Raw genomic sequence first — 18,851 nt, forward strand, 5'->3', positions numbered from 1 at the left:
CGTCTGAAGAATCATTTTGTCGAACACCTGATTGGTATTGATGAATTTGGGCTCGTTCGACATAGCAGGTGACTGCTGACTGACTAATTTACAAATCCCCTTGCATCATAAATAACTACTCATTATTATTTATAAATCAGTCAGCCATTCACCGTTTACCCACAACGCAGCATGGATTTGATGCTCTCGAACACGGCCAGTGGTTTAATTGAAGACACGAAGGCTACGCTGCTACGGTGAACTTCATCTATAAAAATGTGGCTGTTCTACATTCTGTGTTCCTCAAAGCCTTGAGTAATTAACCTTTTTTTTTTTTTTTTTTTTTTTTTTTTTTTTTTTTTATAAACACACAATTGGCTGGAAAGAGCCAATGCTTCAAGACGCTTTGTTTCCCCATCACTACTTTTCAGAATGTTTTCTGTGAATTAGACAACAGGAGTTTTGTAACGTTTTCCACCTTGGCTTACTGTTAGTTGGGTTCTAACTGGTCTCCTCGGTAGTTGGTCTTGCTGACCATAAGCGCGCTGGTTGGCTACGCTGTTTAGCCTAATAGCTAGTTGGCTAAATAGCTAGCGTTAGCTGGCTGGCTAAGATAACTGCATATAGCTAACATTCTTTGATATTTGGTTAGATGGCATTATGTATTTCCAAAACTATGGTTTATTTTAATCACTCAAGTCATGAGCGCAAATAATTGGTTTAATTTAAAGTTCTACATTTGAAGTTATTTCTGTTGTAATTGACATCATAGGGAATAGGCTGGTCCTCCATATTACTTCACACCTGACTTTATCATTCTCCTGAATTCTGATCGGTTTTATGTAATAACAAAAAAAAATAGAACAGTGAGGTGTAACTTTGCAATGGAAATTGTAAAATATTTAATAAACAATACAAAACATACAAACATTAACTGCATCATACCTGCCCAGACCCACTAGAACACACCCCCATCTCCATTAACAACATCACACCTGCCTAGACCCACTAGATCACACCCCATCACCATTAACAACATCACACCTGCCCAGACCCACTAAAACACACCTCCTTCTCCATTAACTACATCACACCTGCCCAGACCCACTAGAACACACCTCCATCTCCATTAACTACATCACACCTGCCTAGACCCACTAGATCACACCCCATCACCATTAACAACATCACACCTGCCCAGACCCACTAAAACACACCTCCTTCTCCATTAACTACATCACACCTGCCCAGACCCACTAACTACAATGAACATAATGACTTGCGCACCTACTTGTCTGGTCTGTGTTTTTTTTTACACCTGCTATGTAAAAGAGGCAGTATAATGTGTAACGGTATAGCTTCCGTCCCTCTCCTCGAACCAGTGACTCTGCACACATCAACAACTGCCTCACACGAAACATTGTTACCATCGCTATATGCGCGTACCCCGCTAACTAGCTAGCCATTTCACATCGGTTACAAATGCACAATGGTCAATGCTATCTGGGATTCTTGGGACATCCATACCCTAAACCCTAACCCCTAACTTAACCATTTAAATGTCAACTTCAATGGGCTAGGGAAGTCCCAATGATGTATCGCTACCTGAAAATACACAAAGTGATTGATAGTTGGTATTCAGCAGTCATAAAGCCTAATTTACTTTAATTAACGACTAAAATGGTGATTTTGTCAGACAGCAGCTCTACACTTTATTGACTGACTGACTGACTGATCCATTCATCCTTCCATCCCTCCTCAGCCTTCCTCTCCTCTGAAGACCCAGTAAGGGTGGATCTCAGTCAGAGAGCTGTTGAGGGACTGGTTAGGAAGAACACTTATACAGCCAGAGAGGTGAGAGGTCACACATGGTTTAGATGGTAAATATTTATGTCCCCTTAGTGGTTCATCACGTAAGCAAAAGGGAATATGTTCCATCATCCATGTTTATTTACATTACTGCAAATTGTCCACTGATATTGGTGTAATTTCTCACCCCTTTTGGCCCTAAAACACAGTTTTAACGTGTCCAAATCAATAACCAATAGTTTGGGATAAATCCCAATAACAAACAGTTTGGGATAAATTGAAAACCTAACAGGTGCTATTTACACTCAACCATCTGCCACAAAAATCATATTACTTGTATTTTTTAAAACAAGTTCCTTTTAAACTGCACAAGCACCAGAAACACTGTTGTTTTGACAAGTAGCAATATACCACTGATATCGATTAGGGGGTAAATCAGGTTGTACGTGCTGTTGAAACTAACACAACTAAACAAAAAACATGGAAATGGGAGATATCTTTTACCTCACTGGTTAGAGGACAACCTGCAGAAGACAGTCAGCTACATTTTGGAGTGATGCATTTAAATGTAGGGGTCGCTAAACAAAGGAACACAACACTTATTTGTCATCACTCAACGATATCATATTGAAATAAATTATGCGAGAGGGGGGAGATGAGGTTGCACGTCCTGTTAAAACTAACAGCTCAAAAACAACACGGAATCTGGGAATAATGTGTACATCACTGGCTAGAGGACAATTTGTAGAAAACAGCTAGCTACATTTTGAAGTGTTACATTTTGATTCAGTGGTAAGTGTAACACAGCTCTTTTTGTGTTAGTCACTTTTTGTTAAATCGCATAAATAGTACTCTTTCAATTCAGAGCCTGGATTTTTTCCAATGCTAATATCCATATCAAGCTGAAATCAATTGAATGGGGCAAACGTTTAGGGTTTTACATTGTGAAATTCCTTAAAATAGTCCTACTACAATGTTAAAAACATTCTAAATTGTGACAGTTTTTTCATTGATATCATGAAACAACTCCCACATTGATCACAGCTATGAGATTTCTCTTCTGTGTGTGTTCTCTGGTGTGATATCAAGCCGTTTAGCTGAGTAAAACTCTCCCCACAGTGATCACAGCCATAAGATTTATCTCCTGTGTGTATTCTCTGGTGTATAGTTAGATAGCTAGATGTTGTAAAACTCTTCCCACATTGATCACAGCTATGTTTCTCTCCTGTCTGTCCCCGCTGGTGTACTATCAGGCTGCTTAGCTGAGTAAAACTCTTCCCACATTAATCACAGCTATAAGGTTTCTCTCCAGTGTGTGTTCTCTGGTGTATAGTTAGATAGCTAGATGAAGTAAAACTCTTCCCACATATAACACAGCTATTAGATTTCTCTCCTGTGTGTATTCTCTGGTGTAGAGTCAGACGGCCAGATGTAGTAAAACTCTTCCCACATTGATCACAGATATAAGGTTTCTCTCCTGTGTGTGTTCCCTGGTGTATAGTCAGAGTGCTAGATGTAGTAAAACTCTTCCCACATTGATCACAGCTATAAGGTTTCTCTCCAGTGTGTGTTCTCTGGTGTATAGTTAGATAGCTAGATTAAGTAAAACTCTTCCCACATTGAACACAGCTACGAGGTTTCTCTCCTGTGTGTATTCTCTGGTGTAGAGTCAGACGGCCAGATGTAGTAAAACTCTTCCCACATTGATCACAGCTATAAGATTTCTCTCCTGTGTGTGTTCTCTAATGAATTTTAATGCCTGATGAGGTTAAACTCTTCCCACAGTCAGAGCAGCACTGAGTTCTCTTCCCTGTGGATCTCTGCAGGTGTTTCTTGAGGTGTTCTGATCTGGAGAGACTCTTCTCTGCCTCTTCAGCATCACAAGGTTGTTGAGGCTCCCCAGAGGATCCAAGATAGTTAAGTATCTCTCCTGTGTGTACAACAAAGTCAGACAGATGATTAAAGGCCCACAACAGCGGTAATCCACTGTAAAAAAAAATGTTGCCAACAGGGTAGCCATGTTGTTGTACAACAATTGATGTCTGTAATGAATGTTCAAATTATTTGACAATTGTCTTAAAATGAGCAAGAATCGTCATATTTTGTCTAATTATGACCTCATGGGTGAACTCTAGAATATACTATATAGCCTAGAAACCTGGTTAAATTATCATTATGACATCATGGATGAATTCTAGAATATACTATATAGCCTAGAAACCTGGTTAAAACAATCATTATGACATCATGGATGGCCAGTCCTTTTATTCCTAGTGTAGTGAATTCCGGGGGTCAAGCCAACACCTTATAACTGTTATGCCAAGATGTTGGGTTAGGTGCTAGGTGTTGGGTTAGGTGTTGGGTTACAGTTGCTACAATAGCTAGGTGTTGGGTTACGGTTGCTACAATAGCTTTCTCTTTGAATTTGAGAGTAGTTACACTTCTCCTTCCCCCATCCCTCAGCTGTTCACCAAACCAAGTCTCTGGGCAGTCATTTTGTTGCTGTTTAAAAAAAACATACAATCCAGCAATCTGCAGTTCAAACAATAACAAATCTGTCATTCCACCACTGTTTTGGTAATACAATAATTATGGGGTTGGAGAAATTTAACTACAGACCTACAGACCTATGGATGCGAGGACTGACCATCCATGATATCAACATTATAGTTTTAACCATGTTGAGGCGATACAGTGTTGATTTACATTGTTTCTAAACAGAGTCAAAAAAAAGCTTATTTGGGGATCTGATGGGGTAAAACAGTTGAACTAAGCTCATGAGGCATGTGTTATATTCTTCAAGAATCAATGGCCATAAATAAATAAATAATTTAAAAGTCACAATATGGATGTAGCAATTGCAGATTTCCACTTTAACACCAAACATCAGGTCAACAACTGCAGAGTTTGTGCCTCTGTTTTTAAGACAGTACTTACTAGTGTTAATCAGGGAACGGTTTCTCAAAACCATCTTATGGCTAAGTTCATCGTCAGAACCATTGGATGCCTTAATAATTTTAAGATGCGTTTGGGAAACCGGGCCCAGATATCCAGTTTCCTCCTCCTTTTTCGATGTAACCGTCATCTCCTCCTCCTCCTCTTTCACGCCATAAACTGTATCTTCCTCTTCTTTCACAGTAACGGCCTCACCCTCTACTTCTTGTTTTACTGTGATATCTTCCTCCTCATTAGAAGGAGAGTAGCTTAGTGACCGCATGGTCGGGGATGTTAGCTAGCTAGGCTGATGCTAACTTAACCAGCCCGCTAGCTGAATAATAACAACGCCGTAAATATGAAATTAAATAGGATAACTAAGTAGACGACAGAAGTGGGTTTAAAACACAGTGGCTAATATACACGAAAGCGTCTAAAGAGCTTTATTGGTTCGGCTATTTTGTCTAGCAAGCTATTTTGTCACATGCTACACATGCTCATATGTGTGACCATGCATCTATCAATCCAATGTTATCATGATTTGTTATCAGGAATATTATACTTTAGTAATCCACAATGACCTGGTGATGTAACAGTCTAATAATTACATTGTCTTCCATATTCCTACAGATACCTTGTAACTGGAGAGTCCTTCAAAATGATTTCCTACAGTTACCGTGTAGGGCACTGCAAGGTTGGGTGACCAGGGTCATCTGGGACTGCCTCCTGGAGGGATTCAGGTGTGTGAAAGCTACCTGTGTCCTGCGTAATTTCATGAGGATGGACACACGGACCAGCAGGGGATCTGCAGCTCGCCTCCATGTCCCAGAGGAGAAGTCTGCTGCTCTGCAGGATGTTTCAAGGATGGGGTTCAACAATGCAGCAAGAGAGGCAATCCGTTTGCAGGAGATCTTCACCTCCTACTTCTTCAAAGAGGGTGCTGTTCCCTGGCAACACCATAGACTACACTATGCACAACCAAAGGCTATTTTAAGAGCCATTCACATTGCAATAAGAGTATTCTTCCATTTACTTAGCTATATCAACTGCAGATATTCAATTCACAGTTTCTCTCGCTTTGATTTCTACTTCTCATGTGAGGGTAATGTTTAGGTAAGGGTGTGGTGTCTGAGCAAAAAACAAAACAGGCTATTTTAAATCACCCATATTGAAAAAATGTAGAACAATTAGACACCCTATAACCCACACCTACACACTCATGTATCAATCTGATTGATGGATGGTGTTGTGCAGTAAGCAGGTTCAGGTGTTTAACTGTGGCTCCTTCCACCTTCAAAGAATAGGCAAGAGGGCCAACCATGGAGAATAGTAAGACACTTCATTATTTCTATAACTACGCTATATTGTTTGCCCATTCATGTTTTTCAGCATAAAGTCCTCTGCAGCCACTTAGTGTGGTGTGGACACCAGATGAGGCCACACACAGATTCCTGTTGAACACTGTCGCTTTAACTACCTTATTTTCTCAATAACAGTCTCTCTCCTTCATTCCTCCCTCTCCCCCTTCTCCCTAAATCCTCTAGGTTATATCAGCTTGTCGGTGAACCCCTCCTGCATCTGAACTGGCTACATAGAGGGCATGATCAGAGGTGAGAGGTCACATGGTCCGGTCAAATGGGAGTATTATTAAAGAGATGCTTTACATTGAAATAGAGATAGAGATGCAGTAGTCCCAGAGTTAATGATCCCAGGTCAGTTTATATTATACAGGAAGTATTATTAAAGAGATGCTTTACATTGAAATACAGATAGATGCAGTAGTCCCAGATGCAATGATCCAAGGTCAGTTTTGCATTTCACCTCCTGATTGATGACTAACAATGTTAGAATAAAAAATAAAAACACAAGGCTTAAACATGCTCTCTCTCTTCATCTGTCTCTCGTCTGCAGATTTGTGAGAGGATTCCAACCCCCAGTCTCATCATCGCCACCTCACCTGCTTTTAAGATAACCTTTGGGTCGACGTGAGACACTATTATGTAATTGTGATGAACTGAGAGAATATTTAGGTAGCACTGTGATTCATTAATCATGTGCTGCCTTCCCTGCTCCTATGTGTTTACCTCTTTCCCTTTCTGTCTTTAACACCTCTCCCACCACCTCCTCTTCCTTCCTCTGTTTTTATAATGCACAACAGATGTGCATTGAAGTACAGATTGAACTTGTGTTTATAACACTTGGATAATGAGCTTTTCAATAAAGCGTTTCACATTCTCTACTGGTTGAAATGAAGTGTAATGTGATGAAATACTCCACCTGTCCCGTGTTTATCAGATCAATGCAGATGAAGGAAATTAGATATTGAGATGAACCGGTGTTAAGAGTATTTACATGATGCATAGGAAGTGTAGTGTACTGTTTTTTAAAATTATATTTCTGTATATATGAATTAACTGGTTAAATCCTGTTTCTAGTCTATTAGTTACAATGTGTAACCATTGATGTCCCAGGACCAAGATTGGTAAATACTGTTGAAGTGTATAATTATAATACATACATGCAGACACAGCGTCATCTGGAATTAGATTTTCGTAAATGAACTATGATTTAAAAAAAATGCATAATCGTTTGTCTCTACATTAACTAACATTCCTGTCAACTGTACATGTTTTTTGCATAATTAGTTATGTTATAATCCCTTACATTTGCTTCCATCCTAGTATTTCTGTCATCTATGATCCAGTTCAGTTCTGTGTAGGGGTACCCCTCTCTCCTAGTATTTCTGTCCGCCATCTTTGATCCAGTTCAGTTCTGTGTAGGGGTACCCCTCTCTCCTAGTATTTCTGTCCGCCATCTTTGATCCAGTTCAGTTCTGTGTAGGGGTACCCCTCTCTCCTAGTATTTCTGTCCGCCATCTTTGATCCAGTTCAGTTCTGTGTAGGGGTACCCCTCTCTCCTAGTATTTCTGTCCGCCATCTTTGATCCAGTTCAGTTCTGTGTGGGGGTACCCCTCTCTCCTAGTATTTCTGTCCGCCATCTTAGATTCAGTTCAGTTCTGTGTAGGGGTACCCCTCTCTCCTAGTATTTCTGTCCGCCATCTATGATCCAGTTCAGTTCTGTGTAGGGGTACCCCTCTCTCCTAGTATTTCTGTCCGCCACCTTTGCTGAAGACAGTCTAACAGTCACTAGTGCAGCAGCAGCCTCCCCCGGTCCTAGTGTCGGTCCGGTAAGAAGATGCGATGTGATGGAACGGTTAACGAAAAAAAGAAATCACAGAAAAAATATATTGACTGGTATTCATTTATTTAGGGGGGGCTAATTAATATTTTAGCACTAGCGTCGTCTCTGATTCCTACCCTTTAACTTTTTGTCTGAAAATAAAATACAAATTTTACTCAACTGCGTTACCCACTCCAGTCAGCAGATGGCGGTGTGGGAATTTAAGGCAATGCTGCTGGTGTGACGTGTAATCTAGTGGACGGAACGATTCTTTCAGCAGCAGCAACAGTTCGTCAGACACCTCGGTAGCTTGCTAGACAAAATAGCCGAACCAATAAAGCGCTTTAGACGCTTTAGTGATTATTAGTTACTGTGTTTTAATCCCACTTCTGCCATCTAGTTAGTTATCCGATTTATTTTAATATTTACAGTGTTGTTATTAGTCAGCTAGCGGGCTGGTTAAGTTAGCATTAGCCTAGCTAGCTAACATCCCTGACCATGCGGTCACTAAGCTACTCTCCTGCTTTAGAAGAGGAGGATATCACAGTGAAACAAGAAGTAGAGGGTGAGGCTGTTACTGTGAAAGAAGAGGAAGACGGCGTTCAGAGTGAAAGAGGAGGAGGATGTTACAATAAAAGGAGAGGGGGATGCAGTTTATGGAGTGAAAGAGGAGGAGTGAGAGATGACTGTTACATCGATAAAGGAGGAGGAAACTGGATTTCTGGTCCCCGTTTCCCAAACGCATCTTAAGGCATCCAATGGTTCTAATGATGAATTTAGCCATAAGATGGTTTTGAGAAACCGTTCCCAGATTAACACTAGTAAGTACTGTCTTAAATACAGAGGCACAAACTCTGCAGTCGTTGAACTGATGCGTGGTGTTAAAGTGGAAATCTGCAATTGCTACATCCATATTTTGACTTTTTAATTATTTATTTTATAGCCATTGATTCTTTAAGAATATAAAGCATGCCTCATAATCTTAGTTCAACTGTTGTACCCCATCAGAACCCCAAATAAGCTTTTTTTACTCTAATGTTTAGAAACAATGTAAATCAACACTGTATAACCGCAATGTGGTTAAAACTATAATGTTGATATCATGGATGGTCATTCCTTTTTTAATTCACTTTTATTTAACCCTGGTAGGCTAGGTGAGAACAAGTTCTCATTTACAACTGCGACCTAGCCAAGATAGGCCAGGATTGGCATCCATAGGTCTGTCTGTCTGTAGTAACATTTCTCCAACCCCATAATCATCTTATTACCAAAACAGTGGTGGAATGACAGATGTGTTATTGTTTGAACTAGAGGTCGTCCGATTAATCGGAATGGCCGATTTAATTAGGGCCGATTTCAATTTTTCATATCAATTGGAAATCGTTCTTTTTGGACACCGATTTGGACGATTTGTTATTGTTTTAATTTTTTGCACCTATATTTAATCTTTATTTAACTAGGCAAGTCAGTTAAGAACACATTCTTATTTTCAATGATGGCCTAGGAACTATGGGTTAAGTGCCTTGTTCAGGGGCAGAATGACAGATTTTCACTTTGTCAGCTCGGGGGATCCAATCTTGCAACCTTACAGTTAACTAGTCCAACGCTATAACAACCTGCCTCTCGTTGCACTCCACAAGGAGCCTGCCTGTTATGCGAATGCAGTCAGCCAATGTAAGTTGCTAGCTAGCATTAAACTTAACTTATAAAAAACAATCAATCAATCATAATCACTAGTTAACTACACATGGTTGATGATATTACTAGATATTATCTAGCGTGTCCCGCGTTGCATATAATCTGACTGAGCATACAGTATCTAAGTATCTGACTGAGCGGTGGTAGGCAGAAGCAGGCATGTAAACATTCATTCATACAGCACTTTCGTAAGTTTTGCCAGTAGCTCTTCGTTGTGAGTCAAGCATTGCGCTGTTTATGACTTCAAGCCTATCAACTCCCGAGATTAGACTGGTGTAACTGATGTGAAATGGCTTGCTAGTTAGCGGGGTGCGCGCTAATAGCGTTTCAAACGTCACTTGCCCTGAGACTTGGAGTAGTTGTTCCCCTTGCTCTGCATGGGTAACGCTGCTTCGACGCTGCTTCGTTCCCCTTGCTCTGCATGGGTAACGCTGTTGTCATTGTTTTCCTGGTTCGAGCCCAGGTAGCGGCGAGGAGAGGGATGGAAGCTATACTGTTACACTGGCAATACTAAAGTGCCTATAAGAACATCCAATAGTCAAAGGTATATGAAATACAAATAGTATAGAGAGAAATAGTCCTATAATTCCTATAATAACTACAACCTAAAACTTCTTACCTGGGAATATTGAAGACTCATGTTAAAAGGAACCAGCAGCTTTCATATGTTCTCATGTAGTGAGCAAGGAACTTAAACGTTAGCTTTCTAGTAATAGGGGTTGCAACAATTTCGGCAGATCATTTTAGAAAGAGAGGGTCCAGATTGTCTAGCCCAGCTGATTTGTAGGGGTCCAGATTTTGCATCTCTTTCAGAACATCAGCTATCTGGATTTGGGTAAAGGATAAATGGTGGGGTCTTTGGCGGGTTGCTGTGGGGGATGCCGGGCAGTTGACTGGGGTAGGGGTAGCCATGTGGAAAGCATGGCCAGCCGTAGAAAAATGCTTATTGAAATTCTCAATTATAGTGGATTTATCGGTGGTGACAGTGTTTCCTTGCCTCAGAGCAGCGGGCAGCTGGGAGGAGGTGCTCTTATTCTCCATGGACTTTACAGTGTCCCAGAACTTTTTTGAGTTAGTACTACAGGATGCAAATTTCTGTTTGAAAAAGCTTGCCTTAGCTTTTCCAACTGCCTGTGAATATTTGTTCCTCCCTGAAAAGTTGCATATCAAGGGGGCTATTCGATGCTAATGCAGAACGCCACAGGATGTTTTTGTGCTGGTCAAGGGCAGACAGGTCTGGAGTGAACCACAGACTATATCTATTCCTAGTTCTAAATTTTTTGAGAGGGGCATGCTTATTTAAGAAGGCACTTTGAAAGAATAGCCAGGCATCATCTACTGACGGGATGAGGTCAATGTCATTCCAGGATACCCCGGCCAGGTCGATTAGAAAGGCCTGCTCGCAGAAGTGTTTCAGGGAGCTTTTGACAGTGATGAGGGGTGGTCGTTTGGTCGCAGACCCATTACGGATGCAGGCAATGAGGCAGTCATCGCTGAGTTCTTGATTGAAAACAGCATAGGTGTATTTGGAGGGCGAGTTAGTTAGGATGACATCTATGAGGGTGTCCGTGTTTACTGATTTGGGGTTGTACCTTTTAGGTTCATTGATAATTTGTGTGAGATTGAGGGCATCAAGCTTAGATTGTAGGATGGCCGGGGTGTTAAGCATGTCTCAGTTTAGGTCACCTAGTAGCACGAGCTCAGAAGATAGATGGGGGGCAATCAATTCACATATGGTATCGAGGGCACAGCTGGGGGCAGAGGGAGGTCTATAGCAGGCGGCAACAGTGAGAGAGACTTGTTTCTGGAAAGGTGAATTTTTAGAAGTAGAAGCTCAAATTGTTTGGGTACAGACTTAGATAGCCTGCAGAGTTCTGTATTATTATCTTTGCAGTAGATTGCAACACCACCCCCTTTGGCAGTTCTATCTTGGCAGAAAACGTTATAGTTAACTATGGAGATTTCAGGGTTTTTGGTGGTTTTCCTAAACCCTGGATTCAGACACGGCTAAGACATATGGGTTGTCAGAGTGTGCTAAAGCAGTGAGTAAAACAAACTTAGGGAGTAGGCTTCTAATGTTAACATGTATGAAACCAAGGCTTTTACGTTTACAGAAGTCAACAAATGAGAGCACCTCGGGGTGGGAGTGGAGCTAGGCACTGCAGGACCTGGATTAACCTCCACATCACTAGAGGAACAGAGGAGAAGTAGGATAAGGGTACGGCTAAAGGCCATACGAACTGGCCGTCTAGCACGTTCGGAACAGAGAGTAAAAGGAGTAGGTTTCTGGGCACGATAGCATAGATTCAAGGCATAGTGTACAGACAAAGGTAAGGTAGGATGTGAGTACATTGGAGGTAGACCTAGGCATTGAGTAATGATGAGAGAGATGTAGTCTCTAGAGATGTTTAAACCAGGTGATGTCATCGCATATGTAGGAGGTGGAACAACATGGTTGGTTAAGGCATATTGAGCAGGGCTAGAGGCTCTACAGTGAAATAAGACAGTAATCACTAACCAGGACAGAAACGGATGAGGCATATAGATATTAGAGAGAGGCATGCGTAGCCAAGTGAACATATGGGTCCAGTGAGTGGTTGGGCTGATACGGCGATTCAGACAATTAGCAGGCCGATGCTAACAAGCTAACAGTTAGTAGGCCGTGGTTAAACAAGCTAGCAGCTAGTAGACCGGGGCAAGCTAGCAGTTAGCAGGCCGGGGTAGAGCTGCTGTCTATGCTGTCTGACAAAAGGCTTAATGACTGCTGAATACCAACTATCAATTACTTAGATCATGTATTTTCAGGTAGAGATACATCCTTGGGACGTCCCTAGCCCGTTGAAGTTGACATTTGAAATGGCTACGGTTCGTCTCGTTTGTCTGTTTGCTACGGTTGAGAGCCCTCAGCTGGCCACTTACGCAATGTAGTCGTTTACGCTCATTCTTCAACATAAAGGCGTGAAACTATGTCAAAATGCTGTAGACACCTTCGGGAATACGTAGAAAATGAATCTGGTTGATATCCCTTTCAATGGCCATTAGGGGTGCATAGGAACACAACGGTTTCAAAACATGAGTCACTTCCTGATTGGATTTTTCTTAGGCTTTCGCCTTCAATGTCAGTTCTGTTATAATCACAGACAATGTTTTTACAGTTTTGGAAACTTTACAGTGTTTTCTATCCTAAGCTGTCAATTATATGCATATTCTAGCATCTGGTCCTGAGAAATAGGCCGTTTACTTTGGGCACGTTATTTTTCCAAAAATGAAAATTGTGCCCCCTAGCTTCAAGAGGTTAAATTAATTAAATTGCTGGGAGTTTATACATGGAGTGTGTGACTTTATGTTGATAGTTTACAGTTTATTCTCCATTAGTCAGCACCTCCACACAAACTATTTTTCTAGGTGTGCGCCAGCTCATGTTTTTTAAGGGTAGGTAACAACACGCTGATCCTCAATGAACGGGCCCCTCAGGGGTGCGTGCTCAGTCCCATTCTGTACTCCTTGTTCACTCATGACTGCATGGCCAGGCACGACTCCAACACCATCATTAAGTTTGCCGATGCCACAACAGTAGGCCTGATCACCAACAACTACGCGCCAGCCTATAAGGAGGAGGTGTGGTGCCAGGAAAACAACCTCTCCCTCAAAGTGATCAAGACAAAGGAGATGATTGTGGACTACAGGAAAAGGAAGACCGAGCATGCCCCCATTCTCATCGACAGGGCTGTAGTGTAGCAGGTTGAGAGCTTCAAGTTCCTTGGTGTCCACATCACTAACAAACTATCATGGTCCAAGCACCAAGACAGTCATGAAGAGGGCACGACAAAACATATTCCCCCTCAGGAGACTAAAAAGATTTAGCATGGGTCCTCAGATCCTCAAAAGGTTCTACAGCTGCACCATCGAGAGCATCCTGACTGGTTGCATCCCTGCCTGGTATGGCAACTTCTCTGCCTCCGACCACAAGGCACTACAGAGGGTAGTGCGTACAGCCCAGTACATCACTGGGGCCAAGCTTCCTGCAATCCAGGACCTCTATCATAGGCAGTGTCAGAGGAAGCCCCCCCCCCTCCACTCTCTGTTATCTATGCATAGTCACTTTAATAACTCTACCTACATGTACATATGACCTCAATTACCTCCACTAAACGGTGCCCCCGCACATTGACTTTGTACCGGTACCCCCTCTATATAGTCTAGATATTTTTTTACTTCTGCTCTTTAATTACTTGTTCCTTTTATTTTCTATTCTTATTTGTACTTTTTAAAACTGTATTGATTGTTGGTTAGGGGCTTGTAAGTAAGCATTTCACTGTAAGATAAAATTTGATTTGAATTGTTTGACTCATAGTACATGCCCAGTTCAACATCAGTTCACCATCTCACCTCATACTGTATTGGAGCAGCAGCTGACTGCCCGGTTCACGTCTCACCTCATACTGTATTGGAGCTGCAGCAGCTGACTGCCCGGTTCAACGTCAGTTCACCGTCTCACCTCATACTGTATTGGAGAAGCAGCAGCTGACTTGATCGTTGATGCTAATCAGCATGTTTTGAATCTGAGAGTAATTAGAGCCGACTACAACTCTAAAAATGAAGGGTTCAACTGGAGTTGTTCTCAGATCCCCTAAGAAGCGTAGGGTTCTTGGTCAATGAAAAACAGCCCCAAAAGGTTTGTTACGGATACCATTATCCTGTGTGTGTGTGTATCCTGTGTGTTTCTTTTCTCTCTGTCTCCCCTCACAGGTGAACATCATCACTCCCCAATCAGTCAACAATCAACCCATCAATCAGAAGACACACCTCCTCCTGTTTCCTACCCTATCACAGTTCCTTCCCCATGGTTTAAAAACCCCATCATTTGTTTGCTCAGGAGCTCAATCTTTGATCTTTAATGCCATGTGGGTAGATCTCTGTTCTTCATAGATTTCAGTAGCTCAATCTCTTTGTTAATCCCATGTTGGTAGAGCTCTGTTCTTTATAGATTTCAGTAGCTCAATCTCTTTGTAAATGCCATGTTGGTAGATCTCTGGTCTTTATAGATTTCGGTAGCTCAATCTCTTTGTTAATCCCATGTTGGTAGAGCTCTGTTCTTTATAGATTTCAGTAGCTCAATCTCTTTGTTAATGCCATGTTGGTAGAGATCTGTGTTTGACTCGCTCTCTGTGTAATAACCTCTTCTTTTGTTTGAGCACCTCCAAAGCACTTTGTCATCTCCTGTGAGTATTGTTTTGGTTATGGTGTTTGTTTGTTGCTGGTGGGAACAGGGGGAAACCAAGACAAGTCGCCCATGGGCATACACTACCCGTAGGTGAACTTTGTTAAAAACACTAGTTAGAACTGTCGTGGTTATTTCGTTCACACTTAGTCACAATTATAATCTACATGAGTTATGTTACGGGTCTCACTACCATCCCCCCCCTAGACTGTCGGGCCAAAAGGGATTCGTAACAAGGTTCTTCAAAGAACTTGTTAGAAGGTGGGTTCATCGAGGAACCTCCGTTGTTGCTGGACTTCTTCCGGGAACTTCGCAATTACAAATGAAAACGATGGTGACAAGTTTGGATGCGACAACAAGTTAAAAAGGTTAAGTTGGGTTGATGTTTGCCTCTGAATATGTATCGACATAATTTAGAATGATAATTTAATAACATACTAATAATGAATAGCAAAGAAAATTATGGTTTTCTGTGAATATCTTCCATAACATTACTATAGTTAATTACCGTAAATATTAGAAAGCCGGGTTTGACCGTCGGCGTTGTATGAGCTACAGTACAGTACCGTTATCTAGCTAGATAATGTTATGTCCTAACTAGGCACAACTAGGTTTGGATTATTTCCCTCAACTATATTCTTTCCTAAATATTGTATATCGTTTCCATAAAGCCAACATGGTGTTACACTTCATTAATGTAAGTTTCCAATCTAGAGCAGTTCTCACTTTTGTGATAATGAACTAGCTAACGTTGACTAACTAACTAACGGTGAGCTGTCCAGATGAGATGTTACAACGAATCGTCAGTGGAGGTCTTCCTTTTTATATAGCCTGCTACAGCATGCAATACTATTAACACACAAGGGGGCATAACGTTACATGTACAATACTATCCTATTTTGGAAACGTTACATGTACAATACTATCCCATTTTGGAAATGTTACATGTACAATACTATCCCATTTTGGAAACGTTACATGGACAATACTATCCCATTTTGGAAGCGTTACATGGACAATACTATCCCATTTTGGGAAACGTTACATGGACAATTCTATCCCATTTTGGAAATGTGACATGTAAAATACGATCCCATTTTGGAAACGTTACATGGACAATGCTATCCCATTTTGGAAGCGTTACATGGACAATACTATCCCATTTTGGAAGCGTTACATGGACAATGCTATCCCGTTTTGGAAGCGTTACATGGACAATGCTATCCCATTTTGGAAGCGTTACATGGACAATGCTATCCCATTTTGGAAGCGTTACATGGACAATGCTATCCCATTTTGGAAGCGTTACATGGACAATGCTATCCCATTTTGGAAGCGTTACATGGACAATGCTATCCCATTTTGGAAATGTGACATGTACAATACGATCCCATTTTGGAAGCGTTACATGGACAATGCTATCCCATTTTGGAAGCGTTACATGGACAATGCTATCCCATTTTGGAAGCGTTACATGTCCGCCCCTTTGTGGAGGGAAATTCATATCTTAGATGGTAGCTGTAGATTGGATTCAAATGCATAATGGTATTAATACAGAATCTCGACTACCTCTTTTGTATAAATGCCCTTTGGAATCCAAACACAGTATTGCCATGCAGCAAAATGTTGTGTATAATCTTTCAAGCCAGCCTAATAAAATATTGAACAATTTCTGTACACAGATATCTTGAAATGTGATATTAGGCCTGTATGGCAGTTTGTTTATTTTTAATTTTTAATTTCACCTTTATTTAACCAGGTCAGCTAGCTGAGAACAAGTTCTCATTTCCAACTGCAACCTGGCCAAGATAAAGCATAGCAGTTCGACACATACAACAACACAGAGTTACACATGGAATGAACAAAACATACAGTCAATAATACAGTACAAAAAAAGACAACAAAGTCTATATACAGTTAACGCAAATTAGGTCAAATAAGGGAGTTAAGGCAATAAATAGGCCATGGTGGCGAAGTAATTACAATATGGCAATTAAACACTGGAATGGTAGATGTGTAAAAGATGGATATGCAAGTAGAGATACTGTGGTGCAAAAGGAGCAAAATAAATAAATGCAGTATGGGGATGAGGTAGATAGATGGGCAGTATACAGATGGGCTATGAACATGTGCAGTGATCTGTGAGCTGCTCTGACAGCTGGTTCTTAAAGCTAGTGAGGGAGATGGGAATCTCCAGCTTCAGTGATTTTTGCAGTTTGTTCCAGTCAGTGGCAGCAGAGAACTGTTACTGTGTGGCAGTACTGTATTGGCTAGTGTTTTCTCCAATATGTTCTTCTATTTTGCATTACATTGTATGTTGATGCCATTTATCTTTCAATATTTATTTATTATATATATGTTTTAATGCTTGTAAGACTATTCTTTGACACATTTTCTCTTCCTTTGAAATTCTTATAGGACAGAACATGGACACAATGCAATTGGGATCAAGAAGAAGGAACAGATATGTTGTAGGACAGCTGCATTTGAAGTGTACATTTAACCTACATGGCAGTCAATATAAACTGAAATCTATTAGCATACAAATGTGTGCAAATTATCTTTTCAGATCTTCTCAGAAAGGAATCAAGTCCATGGAATGGATATAGACAAAAAGATAAGACCTAGCAGAGGTAGAGAGGCGAGGCAGGGGTGAGGACATCATCCTGCTATTTTGACAGTCCTTGAAGGACAATACAGAAGAGGTATTTGCTCTTATTCCTTCCCTTTCTCTAATGTATTTTGTCATAGAATCAGCAAGTGTAGTAAGATCATTGCTTTACTTTACTAGGACTGGAGACCACAGCAGCGATTCTGCTCTTGCCCAACCTCTTCAATGAGGACCCCAGTGGCCTTTATGTCCATGACAAGGTATGCCTATGCACCAATCATCTGTTTCTTCATAAACATAAGTGTGCATGCTTATATAAAACTACGGCTGAACATTTGTTCTGTTCTTTGTTAATTGTATGTGTATTAATCTTTTCTTACTTTTGTTGACAAACATACCTAATTGATTAGGTATGTTTGGAAATAGCATTGTGTGACTGCGATATGAGACTTGTGTGATTGAGTCTTAATCTTCACCGCTCTTCACTCCTTTACTGCACATTGGCGGAAATCCATTTCACCATGAGAGTGAAATCCCACTGGCCTTTGATGGGGAGAACATCCGCGCCCTCGAGGACGTCCCCATGGGACTTGGGGCTCTGCTATGGCTGTATTTTTAATTTTCCCTTAAATTTCCCCAAAATGTCAGAAAAACACTTATGTTGTTAAGTTACTGTGTTCTGGGGAGAAGAGAAGTTGGGGTGAAGTTACCAGGGCCGGTCATAAAGATGGCAAACTTCCTAACATAACTAAGTGGATACGATATACACACTGAAGCTGAAAAATCTGTATTTAGCATCAAGTCTACAATATTGTTAGTTTACCTATGATTCATTTTTAATGTATGTTGTTTTTATCGTACATCATTATTTTAGAATTGTTTTAAATGTCATGAAAAGCAGTTTACAAAGTAAATGTATTATTTATTATGGTCTGACATGTCTGCAGAAATGTTGCAGTTTTGTTTCGTAAATTGTTTTGTAAATATTAATTCACATTTGTGGTGCCATTAAACACACAATTATTTAAATCAATATTGTCAATTTTGTTACTATTATTATTAAAATATGTTTGTATAATGGAGGGAGGGTGGACAGGGAGTTTAAAAAATGAATCCCCAAAAGGTTCTTAGAGGAACCATGATAAGGGCTTCTTCAAATAACTTATTGGGGTTCCTGTTGGGGATGAATCAGAATAGTTGGGTAACATCGATAAGATGTTTTATTTTCATTATATGCTTGTGAGTTACTTCTCATCAGAACGTATCTTGTTGTACTATAGTGGTGGCCATTTGCAGAGAATTCATTTATAGACACTGAATTGATCTGAGAGTCACAGGGTTGTGATGGAGCTCATAATAATTAAAGATGGACTTTATGATAACTCTGACTTGTGTGGTGGTTTGGTCTCATGATTTGGT

At 40.7% G+C, this 18,851-nt stretch overlaps 1 long non-coding RNA gene across 1 annotated transcript; it reads left to right on the forward strand.

Moving 5' to 3' along the window:
* Window positions 1–7,507: 7,507 nt before the first annotated feature.
* Window positions 7,508–18,449, forward strand: LOC110487414. The gene is made up of 3 exons (XR_005035728.1): window positions 7,508–8,723; window positions 17,391–17,526; window positions 17,613–18,449. It is a non-coding gene; the product is annotated as an uncharacterized LOC110487414 (long non-coding RNA).
* Window positions 18,450–18,851: the final 402 nt, after the last annotated feature.

The sequence above is a fragment of the Oncorhynchus mykiss genome, chromosome 13 (assembly GCF_013265735.2).
Source record: "Oncorhynchus mykiss isolate Arlee chromosome 13, USDA_OmykA_1.1, whole genome shotgun sequence".
Classification (NCBI taxonomy): domain Eukaryota; kingdom Metazoa; phylum Chordata; class Actinopteri; order Salmoniformes; family Salmonidae; genus Oncorhynchus; species Oncorhynchus mykiss.